A 24,498-nucleotide genomic window follows, 5' to 3' on the forward strand; every position below is an offset into this window, starting at 1 on the left:
CTCTCTAAATAAAGGCCAAATGGGCCCGGGTTGGGAACTTTGGTTTTATTCGTAGGGATGAACACAAAGCCTCTATATTAAGTTAAACAGCCATGAATGAAGGCATGTTTTCTTCAACAGCACTTGGAAACCTCAGGCAGTACATGAGCCAACTGTCACTTTGTGCAAGATAAACTGAATTAAAATTTAATTTGTATGGCAAGAGTTTATGATAAAAAGTACTTACCAGAAACAGCAGTGACTGGTGATGGTGTGAATTCAGGTATTTTGTTAAGATCTGAAAAAGAACAAAAATAGAATCCTCTATTGGTTGATTGAATTAATTCTGAAATAACAAGCTTTTGGTCAAAGTTCAAGGATTTGATTGGAAATGCACACAAAATTTGAAAAGCAGGTCTACTTTAGGAAGAGGATAAAAAAAGAATGTATGATGATGTTTATGACAAGTAACTATTTACAATTTACAACTCACTTTACAACTCGGAAAAACTCAAGAGTAAGAATTGCACTGATTAAAAGTTATTGGCCAAAGGGAAGGGGAAAAAAAGAAGATATTTTCCATTGGTCCTAACTGCGGTGAAGCAGAAGATCCCTCTTACTGAAGACATGTTGCTTTATCAGTATGTTACATAGAGTGTGCACTGTTGTCCATAAACATTTATATACATTACCTTTATATTTTATTCTGTGATTCAAAAGAAAAGTGAGTCTCCATTTGTGAGAACTAAGGGACCAGATTATAGTTTTCTATTGATTACAAATTCTGCTCAGTGGTTAGAGTGGGTCGTCCAGTAACCGAAAGGTTGGCGGCCGATTCCCACTCTTGCCATTAAAAAATTGGGTAAACTGACAGCTGGAGGGGTGTCAGTCCACCGCTCCGGTGTATGCACCTGTCTCTATGAGTGTGGGACCCTGTGCATGTGTGTGTTCAAGAGGTGCCAACCTGGATGGGTCAAAAGCGGAGGAGAAATTTTCTGTATATATGTGCATGACAATAAATCTTAATCTTTCTATTAGATTAACAAGAAAAATGTTCTTTCAAATTCATTTATTTGTGCTAAGTATACTTACAAATGGGTAAGTAAATATATGAAATACTAAATAGCACTAAAGGTGAGAGGATAAATATGTTTGTGAGGGTGATGTACTCACTAACATACATCAGTGTCACTGGGGCAACAGGGACAGTTCGTCTCTTTTGACATGAAGCTGTATGATATCCCATACGAGTGATATAATTTATGAACATTTTCTTACCCCCTGCTGCGTCCTGTGAGCAGAGTTCCAGCCTCGTTTTGGCATTGATGAAAGTAGTCCGGCTAGTTGACTGGGGTTTAAAAAATAAAGCGTTTTGCTTCTCAAAACAATATGCGTTCAACAGAGTAATACATTTGCATCACAAAATCGTTCTCCAGGAAAAAGTCAGACCTCACAATCGCTTGGCCCTATTTTCTCTCCCTTCGTATCACTGCCTGCTGCCGCCTGCTGCCGCCTGCCGACAGCTGCACCTGTTACAGTGTTTGCTGCTCGGAAGCAGGGGACTGCTCGGTCTGCACTTCAGTCTGCACGGCCTACACAGCATTGGACTACTTTTGTCAACCCTAAAACGAGGCTGGAACTCAGCTCACAGCACGCAGCAGGGGGTAGGAAAATATTCATAAATGATATTACTCGTATGGGATGTCATACAGCTTCATGTCAAAAGAGGCGAACTATTCCTTTACCATTGGGAAAAAAATTGAGATCCCATCACTGTCCCTAAAAACTTGAAAACTATAAAATACTTTGAGATTAAAAAAGATCAAGGTTTAGGGTGATGCCAAGAATAAGAATCTGTGATATTTGCAAAAGCCTCTAGATTGTAATTGTTAAAATTAGGCGCAAGCACTGAACTTCTGGGAAATTACCCCATATCTATGTTTGATTAATTAGATTTAACCTTAAAGTTCATCTAAATCAAATAAACTTGTCAAACATCAAAAGATAATTTGTAAAAGAAGCAAATCTGGTTAAAGTATGCTTAACCCAAGGGTTTGTATTTTCAGTCCTTAAAAGGTCATCCCCAAAGTCTTACTTTTGCAAAAAGTACTACCATTTGCATGGATAAAAAAAGCCTTTCCGCATCACATTCCAACTCCACTTTTTTATTTTACACACAAGTTATTAATACAGGCAAGCTTAGATAATAAAATTATGCTTGGATCTCACCTGTAAAGCTCTTTTCAAGTGTGGACTGAAACACTAAACCCATTGAGTGCCATCGGTTGCCATTATTTGTTCAGCAAACTGAAGTCCACTTTAGCAGTTTTGATTGTGGAAAAGAAAGACAACACATCTGTCGTATAAGCATCAAAGGGCAAAGTGGTTACATTTTAGGCAATATTTTAGATGTAACATTCAGTGCCTTTTGTTGTACTGCTTATCTAGCTAAGAATAATGCAGTGTCTGTTTTGCTTTGTGACCTTTATCCATTTTCATTGCAAGTGATAAATGCAATTTTATAGGGATCATTTCAAATCTGAAATGACAGGAAAGCTATCTTTCATTTTGAATTTTCTGGGAATATGAAGTGAGAAATTAAACAAAGGCACACATATTGTGCTGGTGCAATTTAAATTTTTCTTAAAAAAAATCCATTTTTCTTCATCTTTCTCCTTTAGAAAATGGCGGCACGCACATATGCAGCGGCCTCGGCGGCTCCAATGGAAAGTGCTTCTTTGTGTGTTGGAGACTGCATCACTGTACCACAGCCCGTCAGACTAGCTGTTTAACAAACTTAAGCTACAGCTAAGAAGCACTTTTAAACTTGGGCTCAAAGAGCAAATACAAGACCTTAATCCCCACACTGAGAAGTTACAGAGCCTGAGAATACAGCGGGGACAAAGACCACCCAAGGCGTCACCTGACCGAGTTGGCCCCGTGAGGAGGCACTGCAAGTGGTGCGAGAGGATGCGGAAGCGGGGCGAGCGGTCGGGTGTACGCTGCAGGCTAAAGGCTAATCTGAGCCGACCAGTCCTCCTGTCAGTACTACTGGGCAATGTACGCTATCTGGAAAATAAACCGGACAACCTCAGACTCTGATTGACCACCCATCCTGAAAAAAAGGAACTGTTGTGTTTTAATCTTCACGGAAATATGGCTGAAAGTCAAACATACCCGGCAAAGGAGCTACAGGAGCTAACAGAGTTTTGTGCAGACAGAAACACTGAGTTCTCCGGTAAGACCCATGGCGATGGACTCACCCTGCTCATCACAGCTGAAGTTTTTGAGTGGTAAAATGCCGGCGGTATTATCTACCGAGGGAATTCACCTTTACCATTGTAGCAATGTATGTTTCCCCTAGTGCTAATGCTAACTTAGTGCTACTAGAACTCCATGAAGCCATCAGTGAGCAACAAATGGCCCATCCCGACGGATTTTTCATCATTGCTGGGGATTTTAATCATGCCAACTTAAGAACTGTTGCACCCAAGTTCTACCAGCATATGAACTTTGCTACCAGAGGAGACAACATATTGAACTTATTTTACACAAACATCTGCGATCCACACAAGGCCACACCCCACTCCCACATGGGATTCTCAGACCACCTCTGTGTCCTGCTGCTTCCTGCTTACACGCTGAAACGTTCCTGGCCTGCACAAAAGACCATCCCAGTGTGGCCTGCGCCATCTCAGAACTGCAGGACTCTTTTTGATGGCACAGTCTGGGACATGTTCAGGGAAGCAGCCAGCTACAACCAGCTCACCTGTATACAGGAATGCACTGACTGTGACTGGATACAGTGAAATGTGAATCGAGGACGTAACTGCTGTTAAGACTGTCACCATATGTGCCAACCAGAAACCGAGGCCAACAGCTGAGGTCCTAAACACCCCACCTGTAACTGGATTCTGGACGTCCTGACAGAGAGACCACAGTCAGTGCGCAACATCAGAAACTATCAGGCTGTACAAAAGCACCCCCAAGGTTTGTATGTTCAGCCCCCTGCTGTTCACGCTGATCACGCATGATTGCACTGTGAAGTCAGTATCCAACTACATCACAAAATACGCCCGATGACAGCCGATGACAGCCGATGACAGCGTCGTTGGGCTCATCAGCGACAGCAATGAGGGGTTGTATGTAGAGGAGGTTGCCCAACTGATGAGCTGTTGCCACAACAGCAACATGTCCCTGAATGTGGACAAAACCAAGAAGATGATGGTTGATCTGAGGAGGGCGCCTGCAGATCACCGACCTCTCCTCATCAACGCCTCAGAGGTAGAGAGAGTCAGAACTTTTGTCCTTTTTTTTCTGACAAGATGATGACGCACACGGGTGCAGCGGCTCCTTGCTCTCCATTCTGGTGCTTAGTTTTATTTGTGTTTTTAGTATTTTATATAGATTTTTGGAAGGCTACCATAAAGTAGTCACCAGGACTTGACAACCTCGGCCTAGGGTTAAAACTCTTCATAAACACGGAATGTGAACGCATACACGATATTCCCAAAGACATAGCGAGACCAATGGGATCTATGTGGATGCTGAACCTGCCCAGCAAGCGACAGAGACGGTGGATGGAGAGGAAGCAGAAACAAGGATGCTGGTCAGGCCTAGATGCTAGGCTAAGCAAACAACCACACAGACCAACGCTCCCAAGCATCTTCCTTACCAATGCCAGATCCATCACACACAAAATGGACGATTTGGAGCTTATACTTGCCATGTAGAGTGCCATCCGGAACTGCAGCGTTATTTTCATCACGGAGACCTGGCTTCACCCGTTGATCCCCGACGCTGCAGTCCAGCTAACGGGCCCGTACGATACACCGGCACAACAGGGACAGAGACTCGAGTAAGAGCAGAGGTAGGGGGCTCTGTGTTTACGTACATAACCACTGGTGCTGTAACAGTAGGATCATTGACACACACTGTTGCCCTGATTTATACGTTCTGGCAGTGTTGTGCAGACCTTTTTATTTACCAAGGGAGCTAACAGTAGTCACTTTGTTGGCTGTTTACATCCCTCCAGATGCTAATGTTAGCACAGCCCTTAGCCTCCTGCATGCGACTGTAAACAAACTACAGCTCGCCCACCCAGAGGGTGTTTTTATTATTGCCGGTGACTTCAATCAAGCGTGCTTAAAGACTGTTCTGCCAAAATTCGTCCAGTACATGAAGTGTTCAACCAGAGGGGATAAAATTCTGGACCATGTTTACTGCAACATCAGACATACATACAGAGCCACCCCCATCCCCCATCTTGCTAGATCAGACCATCTCTGCCTGTACTGCACCCCCTCATACAACCCCCTCTGGAGACAAACAAAGCCACGGATAGACTATCGCAACGTGGCCCGAGGATGCTCTCCCTCAGTTACAGCACTGTTTTTCAAACACTGTTTGGGCAATTTTCAACATTTAAACATCCAGGAATATACAGACGCTGTACTTTCCTAAATCAAAAACTGTGTGGACACTGTCACAGTCAGTAAACGGATTCAGGTTTTCCCAATTCAGAAACCATGGATGACCAGTGAAGTACAGGCACTCCTCAAACTCCGAAACTCCGCCTTCAGGTCTGGTGAAAGGACCCTCTACAGTGCAGCCTAAGAACAGGCCTGAAAATTGAGGAGCACTTCACTGAAAATAACCCAAGGAAGATGTGGCAGGGAATACAGCACATCAACAACGATTATTATAAAGACAATAATCAGGTGGCTGTGAATGGTGACGCCCCACTGGCAGAGGATGTAAAGCATTTCTTTGCCTGTTTTGAGACTGTAACACCAGACAGAGTCCCACTACATCAACTGCTAACAACCTCTCACTGAACACCACAAAAACAAAATAACTCATCCTGCACTTCCGTAAACGCAGCACGGAACTGGCCCCCTCTGGAACTCATCATCTCAGGTAACCACAGAGAACTTGTTTCATTCTACATCTTTCCTATAAAGCAATCAGCCATAGTACTTGGCTTCAACTGGTTACAGCAACATAATCCACATCTCAACTGGTCAGAATTGCGCATTGAATCCTGGTCTACAAACTGTCTCTCATCCCGTTTACAGTCTGCCGTTCCTCCAAGCCTGCCCCCGGTGACTTCTGATGAGGCCGACGCTATTGATCTCTCTTTGGTCCCCGAGGAATATCATGGTCTCAGACAAGCCTTCAGTAAAAGCAGAGCTTTGTCCCTTCCACCACATCGACCATACGATTGTGCCATCAACCTCCTTCCTGGTGCTCCGTTACTTTCCAGCAGACTATATAATATTTCACGTTCCGAAAGACAAGCCATGGAGTCTTACATTAATGAGTCTCTTGCCGCTGGAATCATCCGCCACTCATTGTCACCTCTGGGGGCGGGCTTCTTCTTCATGGGGAAGAAGGACGGGTCCCTCCAGCCGTGTATAGACTATCGTGGACTCAATTTCATCACTGTCAAGAACACGTATCCTCTCCCCCTCATTTCATCAGCGTTTGAGCCTGTTCAAGAATCCACCATTTTCACCAAGCTTGATCTCCGTAATGCATATCATCTTGTCAGGATGGTCCTGCAACGAGTCCTGGAAAACAGATTATTCATCAAAGCTGAAAAGTGTGAATTCCATAAACCATCAGTCACCTTCCTTGGATTCATCCTAGAGGGTCGGCAGGTTTGATCGGACCCGGATAAGATCAAAGCCGTTTTGGACTGGCCCACCCCTGAGACATGCAAGCAACTACAACGTTTCCTGGGTTTTGCTAATTTTTACCGCCGCTTTATCCGCCACTACAGCCAAACAGCCGCTCCTCTTACTGCACTCACTTCCACTAAGACTACTTTCAACTGGACTCAAAAAGCCAACTCCTCCTTTCTGGCACTCAAAGAAAGGTTTTCCCAAGCACCCATCCTCATTCACCCAGATTCTCTCAAGCAGTTCATTCTTGAAGTCGATGCTTCAGATACGGGTGTTGGTGCAGTTCTCTCACAATGTTCGGATTCAGACGGGAAACTTCATCCCTGTGCCTTCTTCTCCCGTCGCTTATCACCCACAGAGAGAAATTATGATGTTGGTGACCGAGAAGTCTTGGCCATTAAATTGGCCCTCGAAGAATGGCATCATTGGCTGGAGGGTACTGAGCAACCCGTACTGGTCTGGACCGATCATAAAAATCTTTCCTACCTTTCTTCAGCCAAACACTTGAACTCCCGGCAGTCCTGTTTGTCTCTATTCTTCTCCCTAGATCCTACTGTCAGCTCTTCAAATGTTTTCTTTTTACTTTTGTCAAATAAATCTGCCTTTGAATATGAGAATGTTGCCATGGCGTTTTAAAATGTTAAAACTGATCTGAAAGTAGTACTTTGACGTAATCCGACAGTGATCCCTTTGAGAAGGGTGTTTTGTCTTTAAGTTAGTAAACACAATCATTCACATTAGACGCATTATGGGTTTCATAGCCAGTCTTCCCTACATTCTGCTTTGCCTTCACCACAAGAAGGATAAAGGTCGGCAGATTCTGGGATTCTGTGTCTGGTGAAACACTCCTCACCAGGGTGGATTTCATCAGCATGGTCGAATTTCAGCATCACCTTTCAAATAGATAAATACTAAAAGTTGAAGCTAAGGACAGAAAATCTGGACTGTCAGAAGTTTACAAGTTTCATCACTGATGTTGATTGCACCGAAATGGTAGAAGCTCCTGATCTATCTCTTACCATTTCTACTGCCCACTGACTACAGTTTCGCTATGATAGCATGTCTCCTAACATGCAACTGTTAAATGTGGGATTGACCATACATGAGTATGTGGATGAATAGATTTTTTTTAAGTGGAGTTGTGCCAAGTACAACTTAACTAATGGTAACTTGATTTATCACTGAAGTTATCTAATTATGTTTTGGGTCAGATTATATCCCTTTAGAATGGTATGAAGACAGGAAATATCTGCTTGAAGAAAAGTAAAGAACTGCATTTCAGTAGGGAGTTTATCAACAAGGCTATGTAGTGACATCAATGTTAGCATGTAATTGTAATGATAAGGCAAGGTTAGCTTTTAGACAAAAATGTTAATGTTAATTTCTCTTCGTCTTTGTGAAATTTAACTTTGGATTTTATTGTTATTCATTTATGTTAAGCACTTTGGTCAACCTAGGTTGTTATAAGGTGCTCTATAAATAAATGTGACCTTGACCTTAATTTCCACAAAGCTGTGAGAGGGTGGAGTCAAGCAAAAATCAAGCATAAATTACAGATTGCAAAATTAATCAGAACTCTCCTAGCAACAAATAAGTATGACACTGTTTTAAATAAAGAAACAAATTAACAGTTTCCATCATGGAATTTCATTGAAGAACAAAGTCAAATGAAACTAAGAGTCTGCTTCAAGATTGATTTTGACTCCTTTGCACACTGCAGCAACTTGGATAAATCTTTACCATTAGATTTTCAGGAGTGAACTGCTAAAATCAGACTTTCAGGAGAGTATCACATTCTCAGAGAAAAATACGTTGACCCTGAGCTAAGATAAATGTCAGATTCTTTCAGATGATTTGAAACCTCAGTGTAAGCAAAGGCAAGGCTTCTGGACTGCTATTAGCCCCGGGCTAAGAACAGGACCAAAAAGGTTCAAACTGTAATACACCTGTGTAAACATCAGTTATCAATCATCTACACAGGGGCTGTTTCTCACCAGATGCATTAGGAATCAATAGATATGGACAAAATAAAGCAAACACATTATAGTCTTTGGAATTAATCAAATAAATAATGTACCTGACTTTAAAGTAAAGTACAACACTTTGAAAAGTATAAAAAGTTTTCAGTGGATATTTCTTTATCCTCGAGTAGGACAGTAGCAACAGATGTGATATGTTATATTGTTGTTTAGCATGTGCCAAAAAGATACTCTTGGAAAAAGAAATAAACAACGAGGATGACCATGAGATGCCAAATACAAGCGATAGCTTAAAACAAAAAGATAGTCACCACTCAAACTCTGTACCACTATGAATACAGCAGGCGAGCAGAAATCAGTGTCCCTGACCTGACCTGCAGGAAACTGACAGCATGTCTGTGTTTACCAGAAGGAGAAAGAAGGAGTCAGGAGGGAATGAGTGTGACAGAGTGACAGCAAAGCAGCAGTAGCAGTGTCCCTGGTGATTGTGGTTTTATGTCTCCTTACATATTCAATCCTGACAGACACTGAAGGCTAAATAAGGATTTACTAGACTGCACAGTTATAGACAGAAACACGTTACACACTTGAAATAAACTGAGTAGTCCAATACTGATCATGGCTGGTGCAAGTTTGTATCAAATGTGATTTCACCTGCCACAGTTGCCATGATTTGATATTCTTGCCTTTTTGAATATTTATGTGCTCATGGGCAACCCTCTTGGAGGTGGTAGGTACATGCCATTGGCAGTTTTGAAATATTGCCAGTTGGTGATCAATGTGCCCACAGCTGGTATGTAAACTGAAGCACTGTGCAGATATCTTATATATTAAGGATGTTTTGTTTCAGTATGAAACCAAAATGTAGCTTAGACTGACTTTTTAAGATAAACGTTTAATGAATGCAGATACAATATCAGTTGTATATTGTATATATTTATTCAACATCCATCGTAACATGTACTTACAATGTGAATTTCAGTGTCATGTGACATCAAATGTTATGTAATGATACAAATTTCAGTGATCAAATCAATTTTTAAATTCCACAAAGCATATCACAGGCTACGAGTTGATGTAACTAAGTAAAGGTTGAGATCAGTTAGCTCCTGTTGCCTCTTCAACCTCTCTTGGTCACCATCGACTTTTAGTGGGGGCTCTAAGCACAACCAATTTTCAAATACTTTTTTGTTTATTTCTAAGACAATAAATACATAATGTCCAAGAAAATAATGTTTCTGTCAAAATAACTACAGTGAAAAACAGTAAAAAGATGATCAACCAGATAAGCGCTCCCAAAGAGAACAGTGAAATAATGGTGGCAGGTGCTGCTAAAAGAAAAAAGAAAAAAGCTCTTGAATGTTATATACACCTTCTAAAATATCTCCATAGTATTACGGCAAACTTTTGAATTGTAAAATGTTGCAATTTTTGGATCTGGCATTTAATTTAAAGAGAAAAAATAATATCTTACAACTACTCGGAAAAATCGGAGATGAATCATGAGCACAGAGAAGGAGGATATATAGGAGCAGGAGATATGTACAAGCAGCAGTGTACAGTTTTGTATAGAAGCAAAGCATATTGATATGGAAGGAGATATTTTTTGAATGGGAAGGCCACATTTTGAGGTAGAGCATTACAATATATAGTGAGAAAACAACAACCCTGCCTTCAAATAAAAAAAGAATGTACTTTTTTTGAAAGACAGTAATACACCCCTAAATAAAATCACATCATTATTTTCCTTTTTGTTTTCACTTTATGACGAGTTCTAAAATAGCCAGTCCCATCTTTTGTCTAATGTGTTGCAACACAAACATGGATGTGTATCAAATTAAGAGTTTATTGAGACAAAACATGAAACAACTGTCCTCAACGAAACAAAAGTCAAAGTAAATGTAAGAATTATTGCTTTTTTCTTCGAAATTGGGTTTGTAAAATAGTCAAATCACTAAAAAGGTTTGATCAACAACAAAACTAAAAACATCAGATTTAACCACCAATGGTTGGAGCATCAGCTGAATTAGAACACTGAATTGGTTGAGCCTAAATGATTTCATCAGCTCACCTGACTTACTGATATGCAGTGGTAAAACCATAAAACGAGTTTAGATTTTTTAAGTTATGGGCAGTTATTTTTTAAAAGCTGCCCAGACTCTTGAAAATTGTTGAACTTACTGGTGAACTTTTTTTTCTTTTCTTTTACAGTTTTTCCACTTTTAAGATATAATGTGAAAATGAACTAAGTCAGAGGTATAAATTATATATTTGTTAAAATGCTAACAGATAAAAATTTAGATAAAAAAAAATCATACATGTAATAAGAAGAGGAGCTGGTCTGCGCCTCACTCCCTATTTCAATCATTCCATCTCTGCAGCCATCCTAAAATCCATCCATACCTCTGAATAAAGTGGTTAACATGACCGGGCCTCGCGTCTAAATTTGATTACACAAGTGATTTTTTAGCCCATCCAACCACTAATGTGACAGGCAGCCATTTTCCATGAGTTACACACACACACACACACACACACACACGCACACACACACACACACACACACACACAGCACCCTCACACAAACATACACATCCCCTCCCATGATAGGCAGAAAAACACACACACACACACACACACAAACACACACTCCCCAGACACTCATAAAATTAGATGGACAAAGATAAGGGGAGGAGAAATGGGTAAAAGGTGGTGCTGCAGGGATGGCATATAAAGGCATAGGGGAGGGGTCAGAGAAAACTAGGGGGGGAATTTGATTGTTATTGCTTCCTGTGTGTGTGTGAGAGAGAGAGAGAGAGAGAGAGAGAGAGAGAGAGAGAGAGAGAGAGAGAGAGAGAGAGAGAGAGAGAGAGAGAGAGAGAGAGAGAGAGAGAGAGAGAGAGAGAGAGAGAGAGAGCAAGGGAGAAACGGAGAGAGATGGAAGAAGAGAAAGAGACAGACAGACAAAAAGACTGTGACAAGGGTGATGAGAAATAATACATAAACCAAGTACTGGGAAGACAAAGAGAGACATACTCCATTTGTATTTTATGTTAAAGCTGGATTGATTTGTCTGTTGGTACCTTGAAATTTTCGTTGAAGCTTCACACCTTCACTTCATTAAGCTGCCTTAATTAGAAAAGCAGACTAAAGGAAGTCAGATGTAGAGGGAAATGTATTTTCTCTCTCAAATGAGTGATGACCTTTGTGTAATTCATTTACAGACACTGCACTACAAGTATTTGAATTCTGCTTCTTCCTGGAAACTGTTTCCCAAACAGACTTAAATGAACTCTTCATAACTTGGACAACTCAATCTATAAGCAGATCATATATATATATAAAAAAAGGTTAAGATGAATTGAGATCCAAAGTGTAGAAAACCTTCTTTGAAATTAGATAAAGATGAAAAAACTTCCAAAAGTAAGCAGATAGAATGGAACAGTGAAATCAAAAAGTTACACTGTATGCAATCAAAAGGCTAAAGGAGATAAAACAAGAAAATATAAAGATAATATATATTGAAAAATAGAATCAAATAAATGTCTAATGAATAAATCTATAAAATACAGTCAGTGCTATGCATTATGGCTTAGACTTATAGTTAAGAGTTGACACAATTTATGTCCAGTTAAAATTTATATCTTTTTTTACAGCCTACTGAAAATCATTGACAAGGAATTATTGAAACTGATTGTTTACAACTCTGCAGTTTTTAAACTAAGCACATTGCATAGAAAAATCTTAATAAGTTAAGAACCAGTGGGTACCAATTTGGATACAAACAATTAGTATTACAGAGAAGTATTTGTCATTTTTATCCTTTACTGTATGCTTAAGAGACAAACTGTTATTTCTTCTTTTTTTGCCTATTGACCTATTTATTCACTGTGTTTTTGTCTTTTGTTGAGCAGCTACTGACTAAAGTTTTAATTAGTGCCAGACTGCACTGCTCGTTCTAGCTTTTCAGAATTAGGAAACAATGGGACTCAAATATTGATATCAGTGTTTTTACACTACATACTGCAATTCAACTAGTGTATTAGTTTTGAATGTTTCATCACTGGGTGAAATAAGGTTTGAAAGACAAGAAAAAAGATAAGGGATATCAGGCCGTTGTGCACAGTTTGCTGCGATTTGAACAACGTTGTGATGTCTCTGGCATCATGGTATATGATTCCCCGTGTTTGGTTTGTAGTGAACAATAAATGACGATGGGGAGAATATTATGATGCCGAAAGAGATGGAAAAAACACAAAGAGCTGAAATCTTCTGAAAGTGGAAGGAAAGGAAGAGACGGGGAGACAGAGAGTGCTCGCTAAGTCTGTTTCTTTCTCTCCGTTGCTGTCTAACTCTCTTTCCCTCTATCTCCCCTCCCAGACAGATGCGACACTCGGGACTCCCCCTCTTTCCACTCTACTTTGATGGATAGCATGTGCACGCACACACACATACACATACTCTCACTGATGTATTTCCAGAGGGTGGGAATTGGGGGGTGGAGGTGTGGGGGTTGAGGGGTTTGAGGGCGAACGATTACGGGAATTGTCATTCGCCCATCATTTGTCTGCATTTGTAAACCATCAATGTCAGGATCTCTCTCTCTCTCTCTCTCTCTCTCTCTCTCTCTCTCTCTCTCTCTCTCACTTTCATATATACACGTGCACACACACACACACACACAGTCTCAGACATGCTACTCGGGGTTAGAGGCTGTGTATGTGCTGCATATGTGTGTGTTTCTGGAATTTTCCATCATCTAATCTCCAAACTTCACATTAAGAACATTACAGGCAGGCCGTGTCTCACACGTCTATTATGTGTTGTAAATGTAGTTGGATTTTTATCAAGCTATCAAATAATACTTTCAAAATAAATTGGCTTAAATAATTTATCATGAACCCATCTTCAATTGGAAACTTCATACCAAATTTTATTTTCTCTAAATTAGGAGGCCTAAATTTCTTTTTACTTTGTAATTATAATGTTTAAATAATTCTCTAAAAACTATCCTTTCATGAACAGATGCTTCTTTCTTGGTCATTGATATACAAACATAATTTTTCCCCACATAGATACTATATATGGAACAATATTGGTATGTAAAAGTCTAAAAAATCATATGAGTTCATTTTTACTGATTTTTTAATATAGTGGTTTTTGTTTCTCCATATTAAGTTTAGAAACATCTTGTCAACATCCTTTGAGACCTTTTTGTTAACATCGTGAGATAAAGCGACATGTAAGATGGGATATTCGCATCAAAATATTCTTTAATAGCAGCGCGTACGTTGTCCCTAGCACCGCCTATATTTTTGAAAACATGTAAACCATAGTCCTCCCGGTTCAAAGGACGGACCACCAGTCCAATCAGCGACAATTCATGTCGCCCAAGGGTACCTACCTTTTCCGTTTTGGTTAATGTCGTTGTCATTTCTCTTTCGCCGTTGTGTTTTTTGATTTGCCGTTGTGTTTTCTCTTTTGCTATTGTGATTTGCATTTCAGGGCCACCGTACTTGTATATAGGGAAAAGGGTTGAGATAGAAGTGATTCTGTATTGTTCTGTGATTTGTCTTTCTAACTACTTTAGGTTCAGGTTCCCACCTGATGACCCCAATGACATGTTGGTCAGCACTGCTCACTGATCTATATAGGGATTATAGGGAATTATTCACTAAGTCTGCTCCAATTTTTTCTTTAACACAAGTTTCTTGTCTTTACCTTAAATCCAAATCTAGCTTAGCTAGTGACTGCTGTGAATAGAGCAGCTGACAACTAGGGAAAGACCATGTGACAGATTGGAAAGACAACTGACAGGAGGCGAAGATCCCAAAGGTGCTGCCATGATCTAGCAATCCTGGAACCACACTCTGAAGGATATCAATAACAATGGAGGAGGTTCTAAGAAGGGATGCAATTCATACTGAGGTGAATAGGCCAGTTAAAGAGAGATATATGGAGCAGAAAGCTAGAGTTAAGTGGCCTAGGGCAAATAGCAACAAAGAATGAGAGGCAGTCAATAAAGATTTGTCGATAATATTAGATAGGTTAGGAGGAAATGCAAGCGGTAGGCTAGAGAAGATGGGAGATATAATTTACTCCTATGGTGTAGAAAGATTTGGGGTGCAAGATAGAAAGAGGGTTGACAGAATACATTTAGTTAAGTCTAGACGGCAAAAAGAGATGGAGAAATTGGCAACAAAGTCAGAGGTGGAAGAGTATCTAAGAAATACATATTCAGATCTTGAGCAGCGTAGAGTAGTAGGCCTTCCACCTGACATGCTACCATTAGGGGAGATAGCTCATAAGATGGATGTTAGACCACCTAGGTGGAAGGAGGTTGAGGAGGTAGTCAGGCGTGCAAAGGCTTCATCGGCCCCAGGGCCAAATGGAGTCCCCTACCGGGTTTATAAAAGTGCACCTGATATCCTAAAGTTTTTGTGGAGGCAATTAAGAATAGTTTGGGAGAAACAGGTTATTCCTAGAGCATGGCGTAGGGCAGGAGGCGTTCTTATTCCAAAGAAAGAGTCCTCGGACCTGAGTCAGTTCCGGATGATCTCTCTCCTAAATGTAGAGGGGAAGATTTTCTTAGTTGCACATAGATTAGCTACTTATTTAGAAAAGAATAGCTTAATAGATACTACTGTGCAGAAGGCAGGAATACCAGGTTTCGCAGGGTGTTTAGAGCACACTAGCATGATTTGGCATCAGATTCAGACAGCCAAGATTGAGAAAAAAGACTTGCATGTTATATTTCTGGATTTAGAAAATGCATTTGGTTCAGTGCCACATAGCCTTATTTGGAAAGTGTTTGATTATTTTAGAGTGCCTGTAGTAGTTGTTAACTTAGTAAGAGCATATTTCCAGGATATTAGACTGTGCCTAAGTACAGCAGGTTTCACAACAGGTTGGCAGAAGCTAGAAATAGGCATTATGGCAGGGTGTACGATCTCCCCATTGGCATTTACAATGGCGATGGAGATAATTATTAGAGCTTCCAAGTGGGTTGTAGGTGGAGACAGATGTCACGATTTACACCAATTAGGGCCTACATGGATGGTATGACGTTGGTGACTACAACAGTGCCATGTATGAAGAGAATACTTGAGAGACTTATTAAAAATCTAAAGTGGGCTGGTATGAAAATAAAACCTACTAAGTCTATAAGTATCTCAATAAGTAGAGGGAAATTAAGTGATAGAAAGTTTGTAATAGATGAAGAAAACATTCCAATAATTAGGGAAAAGGCAGTAAAGAGTTTAGGCAGGTGGTACCAGGCAGACATGAATGATGGAGAGCAGGCAGTGCAGTTTCGGAAAGATGTTGCTGAGGGACTGGATAGAATAGATAAATCAGAGCTTCCAGGAAAGTTGAAGCTGTGGTGTCTGCAGTTTGAATTATTTCCTAGGTTGTTGTGGTCACTGTTTGTGTATGAAATTCCATTATCTGTTGCAGAAAAAATGGAAAGATTAGTTAGTTTTTATATTAGGAAGTGGCTAGGTGTTCCTAGATGTTTAAGTACTGTGGCACTGTATGGGAAAGGCATACTCCAGCTCCCAGTATCTAGTCTAGTAGAGGAGTTTAAATGTGCTAAAGTTAGGACAGAGCTCCTGTTAGCTGGGAGTAAAGATGTGGTAGTTAGTAAGGTAGTTCCAAACCCAACCAAGGGGAGGAAGTGGAATCCAAGAATGGCAGCTCAGGAGGCAGAAGCAACTCTTAGACATACAGAGATTGTGGGTAATGTGCAAATAGGCCGGGGAGGCTTGGGGCTTGGCCTAGGCAAACCAGTGTGGAGTAGAGCAGGTCCCAAGGAGAAGAGAAAACTAGTTGTTGAGCAGGTTCGTAGACAGGAGGAAATTTTAAATGGCAGTAGCTCAGCCTAAGCAGGGATGGTGGTTGAATTGGGAAGGTGTAGAGAAGAAAAAGCTTAGTTTGAAAGAGCGGCGGAGTATGGAGGAAAGGAGTATTAGATTTTTGATAGGGGCAACATATGATGTATTGCCAACTTCCCAGAACCTAAAACTCCGGGTAAATGTAGACCCGTTATGTTCGTTATGTTCAGGTACTGCAACTCTAAGGCACATTTTGTCAGGTTGTAAGGTTAGTCTGTCACAAGGCCTGTTTCATAGAGCTGACTGTTCCATGGAAGGACTTAATAGCAGAAGAATATGAAAGGAAAAAGCTTAGATATGTGGAGTTGGAGGCAGAAGCAGAGTAGCGAGGATGGAAAGTTAGAATCTGTCCAGTGGAAGTAGGATGTAGAGGATTTGTTGCAAAGTCTGCTGTGTCACTGTTGAGGGAGCTGGGTGTAAGTGGACAGAGTGTGAGGAAAATAGTGAAGGAATTGTCAGATGAGGCAGTAAAGTCCAGTCAGTGGATTTGGATTAGAAGAAGCAATAGTTGCTGAGGGCCCAGCAGGGGGAGCACTTAGGGTAAACAGACTCTATGAAGAAGCATGGAAGAAATCCTTGATATTTAAGTGGAGGATGTGGCCCATGTGAGCATTTTGAAACCAGGCAGCCATTTTAGGTGAGTTGGCTTGAATGGCTTTGTTTTTGCTGGCATTTTCAGTTATTGTAGGACTGTTTAGGTGAGTTTGTCTGTTGAATCTGCTAGTGCAGTGTTTCTCAATCCCGGTCCTCAAGTACCACTGCCCTGCATGTTTTCGATGTTTCCCTCCTCCAGCACACCTGATTCAAATGAATGGCTCCTGATCAGACTACTGCACTGAGTTGATCATTTGAATCAGGTGTGCTGGAGGAGGAAAACATGCAGGGCAGTGGTACTTGAGGACCGGGATTGAGAAACACTGTGCTAGTGTGTCTTGTCATGCCTCCACCTCTGGCACCCTCTATACTTTCATTATCCCCTACCCGAACCAGGGTTTTAATCCCATTCCTACTAATCTTTACCACTTCAATTTCTACCCCCTACCCAAACCAGGATTTGTATCTCCACTCCACAATGACTGGTGTGCAGTTGGTGAGAGGCTGGGGTAGCTTGTGGTTGTGGAAAAAAAAAAAAAGATGGTGGTTGTGGTGTGAGGAGCAGTGATGGCTGGCATTAGGGGAGTGACTCTGGGACGCCAGTGATCACTGTCTAGCCTCCTGGAGGTGTTGTGGGCTCAACTAGACGAAACACTGATGAAAGGAGGTTCCCACCTGATGACCCCAATGAAATGTTGGTCAGCACTGCTCACTGATCTATGTAGGGAGTATAGGGAATTATTTAGGAAGAACAGTGTGTTTTTCGCCAAGGTTATGGAAAAGTGCATCAGATCTTTACCCTTGCAGAGTTACTGAGGGGGTCATGTCAGTTTAACTATCCAGTAGTTTTGTAGACTTGAAAAAGGTTTACTACTGTGTTCCCTTAGGGATTTTGCAGGGGATGCTGTGGGAGTATGATGTACCGGAATTGCTCTTGCAAACTGTTCGGTCCCTGTATAACCAAAGCAAGATTTTTCTCCACTTTCTTGGCACTAGGTTGAGGTAATTTACAATGAGTGTTGGACAATGAGACTTTGCCAGGATCCTGTTTGTGATATTCAAGGACAGGATCTTGATGTGTTCTCGTGGAGAGGAGGGTGTCTTGGTTTGGGAATCTCAGGGTCGCATCTCTGCTCTTTGTAGATTTGTAGATACTTCCAAATCTGAGGCCATGGATCTCAACCTGAAAATAGATTAAATGCTCTCTCTGGATTGGAGATGAGTCCATGCCTCAAATTGGGTAGTTTAAGTATCTCGGGATCTTGTTCAAGAGTGATGGTAAATTGGATCGGGGCTTCGTCAGCAGTAATCAGGGCACTGCTATGGTCCAAGAGAGAGCTGAGTCGCAAGGCAAAGCTTTCAATTTGCTGGTATATCTTTATTCCAACCCTCAAATATGGTCACCAGATCTGGGTACTGACTGAAAGAATGAGGTTGCGGATACAAGCGGCTGAAATGGGTTTCCTTCGGATGATGGCTGGGCTCAGCCTTAGAGATAGGATGAGGAGCTCGGCTGTCTGGAGGGAGTAGAGTTACTGCTTGCTACCTTTGGACGTTTTCCGGGCACATCCAGGACCTAGGGCAGACCAGAACACGATGGAGAGATTATATATCCTGTCCGGCCTGGGAATGCCTTTGGATCCCCCAGGAGTAGCTGGAGAGTGTTGCTGGGGAGTGGGATGCCTGGTTCCTCTCCTGAATCTGTTGCCTTTGCAACCTGACCTCGGATAAGTGGAAGACAATGGATGGATAATTCAATATTAACTTATTTACATTATAATTCCCCCTTGAGCTGTCACCTTACCGTGGTGGGGGGGTTTGCGTGCCCCAATGAGTCTGGGAGCTATGTTGTCTGGGGCTTTAAGCCCCTGGTAGGGTCACCCATGGCAAACAGATCCTAGATGAGGGACCAGACAAAGAACAGCTCACAAAACCCCTATGATGAATGATATTTTTGGATACCGTGTTCCCTTGCCCGGACGTGGGTCACCGGGGCCTCCCCCTGGAGCCAGGCCCAGGGGTGGGGCCTGCCGGCGAGCGCCTGGTGGCCGGGTCTGTGCCCGTGGGGCTCGGTCGGGCACAGCCCGAAGAAACGACACGGGTCCCCCTTCCGACAGGCTCACCACCCGTGGGAGGGGCCATGGGGGTCGGGTGCAGTGTGAGCTGGGTGGCAGCCGAAGGCACGGACCTTGGCGGTCTGATCCTCGGCTACTGAAGCTGGCTCTTGGGACGTGGAACGTCACCTCTCTGCTGGGGAAGGAGCCTGAGCTGGTGCGCGAGGCTGAGCGGTTCCGGCTAGATATAGTCGGACTCACCTCGACGCATGGCTTGGGCTCCGGAACCAGCCTCCTCGAGAGGGGTTGGACTCTCTTCCACTCTGGAGTTGCCCGCGGTGAGAGGCGTAGAGCAGGTGTGGGCATACTTATTGCCCCCCGGCTGTGCGCCTGTACATTGGGGTTCACCCTGGTAGACGAGAGGGTAGCCTCCCTCCACCTTAGGGTGGGGGGATGGGTCCTGACTGTTGTTTGTGCTTATGCACCGAACGGCAGTTCAGAGTACCCACCCTTTTTGGAGTCCCTGGAGGAGGCACTAGAGAGTGCTCCTCCGGGAGACTCCCTCGTCCTCCTGGGGGACTTCTATGCTCACGTGGGCAATGACAGTGAGACCTGGAGGGGCGTGATTGGGAGGAACGGCCCCCCCGATCTGAATCAGAGTGGTGTTTTGTTGTTGGACTTCTGTGCTCGTCACGGACTGTCTATAACGAACACCATGTTCAGGCATAAGGGTGTCCATATGTGCACTTGGCACCAGGACACCCTAGGCCGCAGCTCGATGATCGACTTTGTGGTTTTATCGTCGGACTTGCGGCCGTATGTCCTGGACACTCGGGTGAAGAGAGGGGCGGAGCTGTCAACTGATCACCACCTGGTGGTGAGTTGGCTTCGCTGGTGGGGGAGGAAGCCGGTCAGACCTGGCAGGCCCAAACGTATTGTGAGGGTCTGTTGGGAACGGCTGGCGGAATCCCCTGTATCAAATCAAAATCAAATCAAATTTATTTATATAGCACATTTCATGTACAAACAGTTCAAAGTGCTTTACATAAAATAAAAGCATTGCAGCAGGGAGTGCAAGAAGCATTAAAAATACATAAAAGAATATAAAAAGAAACAAATAAAATCATTTAAATGAATTTAAAAACAGGCAACAGTTGTTTGACACGCCTATGCAGCATCGCGTGGACATCGGGGGCAGTGCCTCTGGACTGGCAGATCGGGGTGGTGGTCCCCCTCTTTAAAAAGGGGGACCAGAGGGTGTGTTCCAACTATAGGGGGATCACACTCCTCAGCCTCCCTGGTAAGGTCTTTTCGGGGGTACTGGAGAGGAGGATCCGCCGGATAGTCGAATCTCGGATTCAGGAGGTGCAGTGTGGTTTTCGTCCTGGCCGTGGAACAGTGGACCAGCTCTATACCCTCCGCAGGATCCTGGAGGGAGCATGGGAGTTCGCCCAACCGGTCTACATGTGTTTTGTGGACTTGGAGAAGGCGTTCGACTGTGTCCCTCGGGGATTCTTGTGGGGGGTGCTCTGGGAGTATGGAGTGCCGGACTCCTTGATATGGGCTGTTCGGTCTCTGTAGGACCGGTGTCAGAGTTTGGTCCGCATTGCCGGCAGTAAGTCGGACATGTTTCCTGTGAGGGTTGGACTCTGTCAGGGCTGCCCTTTGTCACCGATTCTGTTCATAATTTTTATGGACAGAATTTCTAGGCGCAGCCAGGGCATTGAGGGGGTCTGGTTTGTGGACCTCAGAATCGGGTCTCTGCTTTTTGCAGACGATGTGGTTCTGTTGGCGTCGTCGGGCCGTGACCTTCAGCTCTCACTGGAGCGGTTCGCAGCCGAGTGTGAAGCAGCTGGGATGAGAATCAGCACCTCCAAATCCGAGACCATGGTCTTCGGCCGGAAAAGGGTGGAATGCCCTCTCCGGGTCGGGAATGAAATCCTTCCCCAAGTGGAGGAGTTCAAGTATCTCGGGGTCTTGTTCACGAGTGAGGGACGAATGGAGCAGGAGATTGACAGACGGATCGGTGCGGCGTCTGCAGTGATGCGGGCTCTGCACCGGCCCGTCGTGGTGAAGAAGGAGCTGAGCCAGAAGGCGAAGCTCTCGATTTACCGGTCAATCTACGTTCCTACCCTCACCTATGGTCACGAGCTGTGGGTAGTGACCGAAAGAACGAGATCGCGAATACAAGCGGCCGAAATGAGTTTCCTCCGCAGGGTGTCTGGGCTCTCCCTTAGAGATCCGGGAGGGGCTCAGAGTAGAACCGCTGCTCCTCCGCATCGAGAGGAGTCAGATGAGGTGGCTCGGGCATCTGGTGAGAATGCCTCCTGGACGCCTCCCTGGTGAGGTGTTCCGGGCCCGTACCACTGGGAGGAGGTCCCGGAGAAGACCCAGGACATGTTGGAGAGACTATGTTTCTCGGCTGGCCTGGCCTCGGGGTCCCCCCAGAAGAGCTGGAGGAAGTGGCCGGGGACAGGGACGTCTGGGTTTCTCTGCTCAAGCTGCTGCCCCCGCGACCCGATCCCCGGACCAGCGGAAGATAATGGATGGATGGATGGACATTATAATTCTTTTATGTCTTTTCGCCATTTCTTTTATTCCTATTTCTTCATTAGTTTTATTTCGTATTTTTCATATATTTATGTCCCCATATTTAGTCTTTTCTCATTTTACAATGTGTTTGTAAGTAAGTAGAGTAAAGTAAAATTGTATTTAAATAGCACCTTTTCGAGATAAAAATCACAAAAAGCTTCACAATTAAAAAAAGAAAACATGAAAAACGTAAAAAATATAAAAACATAACAACAAAAGCCTGTTTAAAAAAGATGGGTTTTCAGCTGCTTTTTAAAAGAGATCCCAGAGTCCACAGATCTCAGGACGTGATGAAATAAAAGCATGTATGTACACAATAGGACTTAGCTTGGCAATATCTTTTTAATGATTAAAAGAAGAGCGAACCAGTGATTTAACATGAGCATCCAGTCAACACTGAGTCAAGAGTTACCCCAGGGTTCCTAACTGAGGGTTTAACAAATGATGCGAGCGGACTCAGAGTCTCCATTATCTTTGGTAAAAATCTATCAGGTGCACAGACAAGGACTTCCGTTTTCTCATCATTAAGTTGAAGAAAATTGTCAGCCATCCAACTTCTGACAGAATCTATGCACCTGAGCAAGATCTGTACATTAAAAACATCATTGGGTTTAAAAGTAATATATAACTGAATATAATCTGTATAGCAGTGATAAGAGATGTTCTTAAAAGATCATAGTTAGGTGTTGAGTAAGAGGACCTCAATTTAGAATAAAATAGAAAAGATTGCTAAAAGTTTTTTTTCCTTTTACTTTGTAAATGAAATTATTGTACATTTTTTTATTGTTTGAAAATGTACTTATGTTGTTCTTCATTTTCTTTCACTATTCGTTTAACAATATTTTTTTTCCATTTTCCATTTCTTTCCATTGCTCTATGCATTCTTTCTTCATTACGCTACTAAAGGGGACTGTCTTTCACGTGCCATCAGAGTTCTATTTCACTAAAGGAGATATAGACAATAAATAAATAAATTAAATTAAAAAAAGAAAAAATTAAATGAAAATGATTTATATATTGTGAAGTTCCAGCAAAACACCTCACTAAATAGATTTAGGGAAATAAATAGAGGACCAATAAAATAAAATGAAATTAACAAATGAAGTGACAAAGTAAAAAAGGGCACAATTAAGACAGTTAATGCCAGGAGTTTAATTAAATGAATGCAGTTGGAAATCAAATCAGAGATGTCCATGTATTTTTTTTAATGAATGCATTATAAAATGATCATATTGATAGGGTCAATTATTATTATAATTATCATATTAATACATTGTAAATATATTTATAGTGTATTAAATCTTTTAAATGAGGCCTCTGTGAAGTCGAGGATACAGGGCCCTAAATCCATATAAGGTTCTATTGAAAACTGTTTTGAAAATGTATTTTTATAATTACTATTATTATGATCATTGATTTTAGTACAATTTAACATGAAGATGCTATGGGTTGGTCTGCACAGTGGTGTGGTGGTTAGCACTGTTTCCTCACACCAAAATGGTTCCCATCAAATTAAATTCTGCTTTCCTCTCCATCAGTCTATATTTCTGTTATCTAAGTGTGCATGGGTGATGAGGTCAAGTCAAAAACATTTCATACGGATGTAAATGTTTAAACACTTCTTTTTTTTCTCACACAAACCATGAATTACACACTGTTCTGAGTCACGTCTTCCTCTCCATCCATCTCCACTGCTCTGGTTTATTGTTTTCCTGCATTTATCTCTCATATACCCTCCCCTTTGCCTTCATCCCTCCCTCTTTTCATGTTTTTCTACGTTCAATAATTGATATGAGATGTCCTGTCTCCCTTTGGCTGGCTTGGGAGACATGACTTGGCTATAGAGGGCACTGTACAATCCTTAACACGCACACACACACACACTTGTTTCACTGCAGAGTTCAAACAAAGTTCATTTCTGTTCCATAAATGTTTTAAGAGAAAAATAACTTGGTGTGTATGTGTATTTAGCATTTATCCAGATCACTAGTAGTACACACATAATATTTGTGTACTCGTGTATTTGTGTCACTTATTATTTTCGACTTTTTATTCCCAAACAGACATCATGTCCCCAAAACTTAAAAATACTAAATTTTAAAATTCAAAAAACATTGTAAGTTTAGGTTAAGGATGAAGTAATTAGGCTTTTGTCAGGTAAATAGAGGCCATGTTTGGAGTTTAGTGTTAGTGTTGAGGTTTACTGTTAGACTTTATGAAGTCATTGTACAGTAAATCTGACGAAGCAATGAAAACGCTAAATCATGTGTCTGGCTCAAGATCAAAATATTAAAACTGAAACTTTATGGTTTCATGAAAAATATATGCTCAATTAGAATATTACGTCAGTAACATGTTCATATAAGAGGCATGGAGCAAACATTTCTAAATTTATGCATGGCGATGTGCACATCGAGATTCTGTACTGATGCAGTGCAGCCAACAAAATATGACAATATGTGACTGATAATCCATGTTCTTCTACCAATTCAACCTGGAGAGACTCACACGGAGAGATAGGGAGACAATTGTAAAGTTTTATTAACAAGATTTCTTTGGCGCTCAGGCCCCGGCTGCGGACATGCAAGCTGAACCGCTGTGAGCTTGAAAGTCCGGCATAGGGAGATAGATGCTGGATATCATCCAATGCCGGTTTGGCAATGGTATTATCCGGGACCTATCCCGGCCCAAACCATCGACCTGGGCTGCTTGGCCCATGGGG

The 24,498-nt window shown here is 42.2% G+C and overlaps 1 long non-coding RNA gene across 1 annotated transcript in view; it reads right to left on the reverse strand.

The window, feature by feature from the left end:
- Window positions 1-230: 230 nt before the first annotated feature.
- LOC142379101 (uncharacterized) overlaps window positions 231-24,498 on the reverse strand; it is a 312,744-nt gene continuing 288,476 nt past the window's right edge. Inside the window, exon 4 of the long non-coding RNA XR_012769649.1 lies at window positions 231-277. This is a non-coding gene — a long non-coding RNA (uncharacterized LOC142379101). The remainder of the gene's footprint in view (window positions 278-24,498) is intronic.

This window comes from Odontesthes bonariensis, chromosome 4 (genome assembly GCF_027942865.1).
Source record: "Odontesthes bonariensis isolate fOdoBon6 chromosome 4, fOdoBon6.hap1, whole genome shotgun sequence".
NCBI lineage: Eukaryota > Metazoa > Chordata > Actinopteri > Atheriniformes > Atherinopsidae > Odontesthes > Odontesthes bonariensis.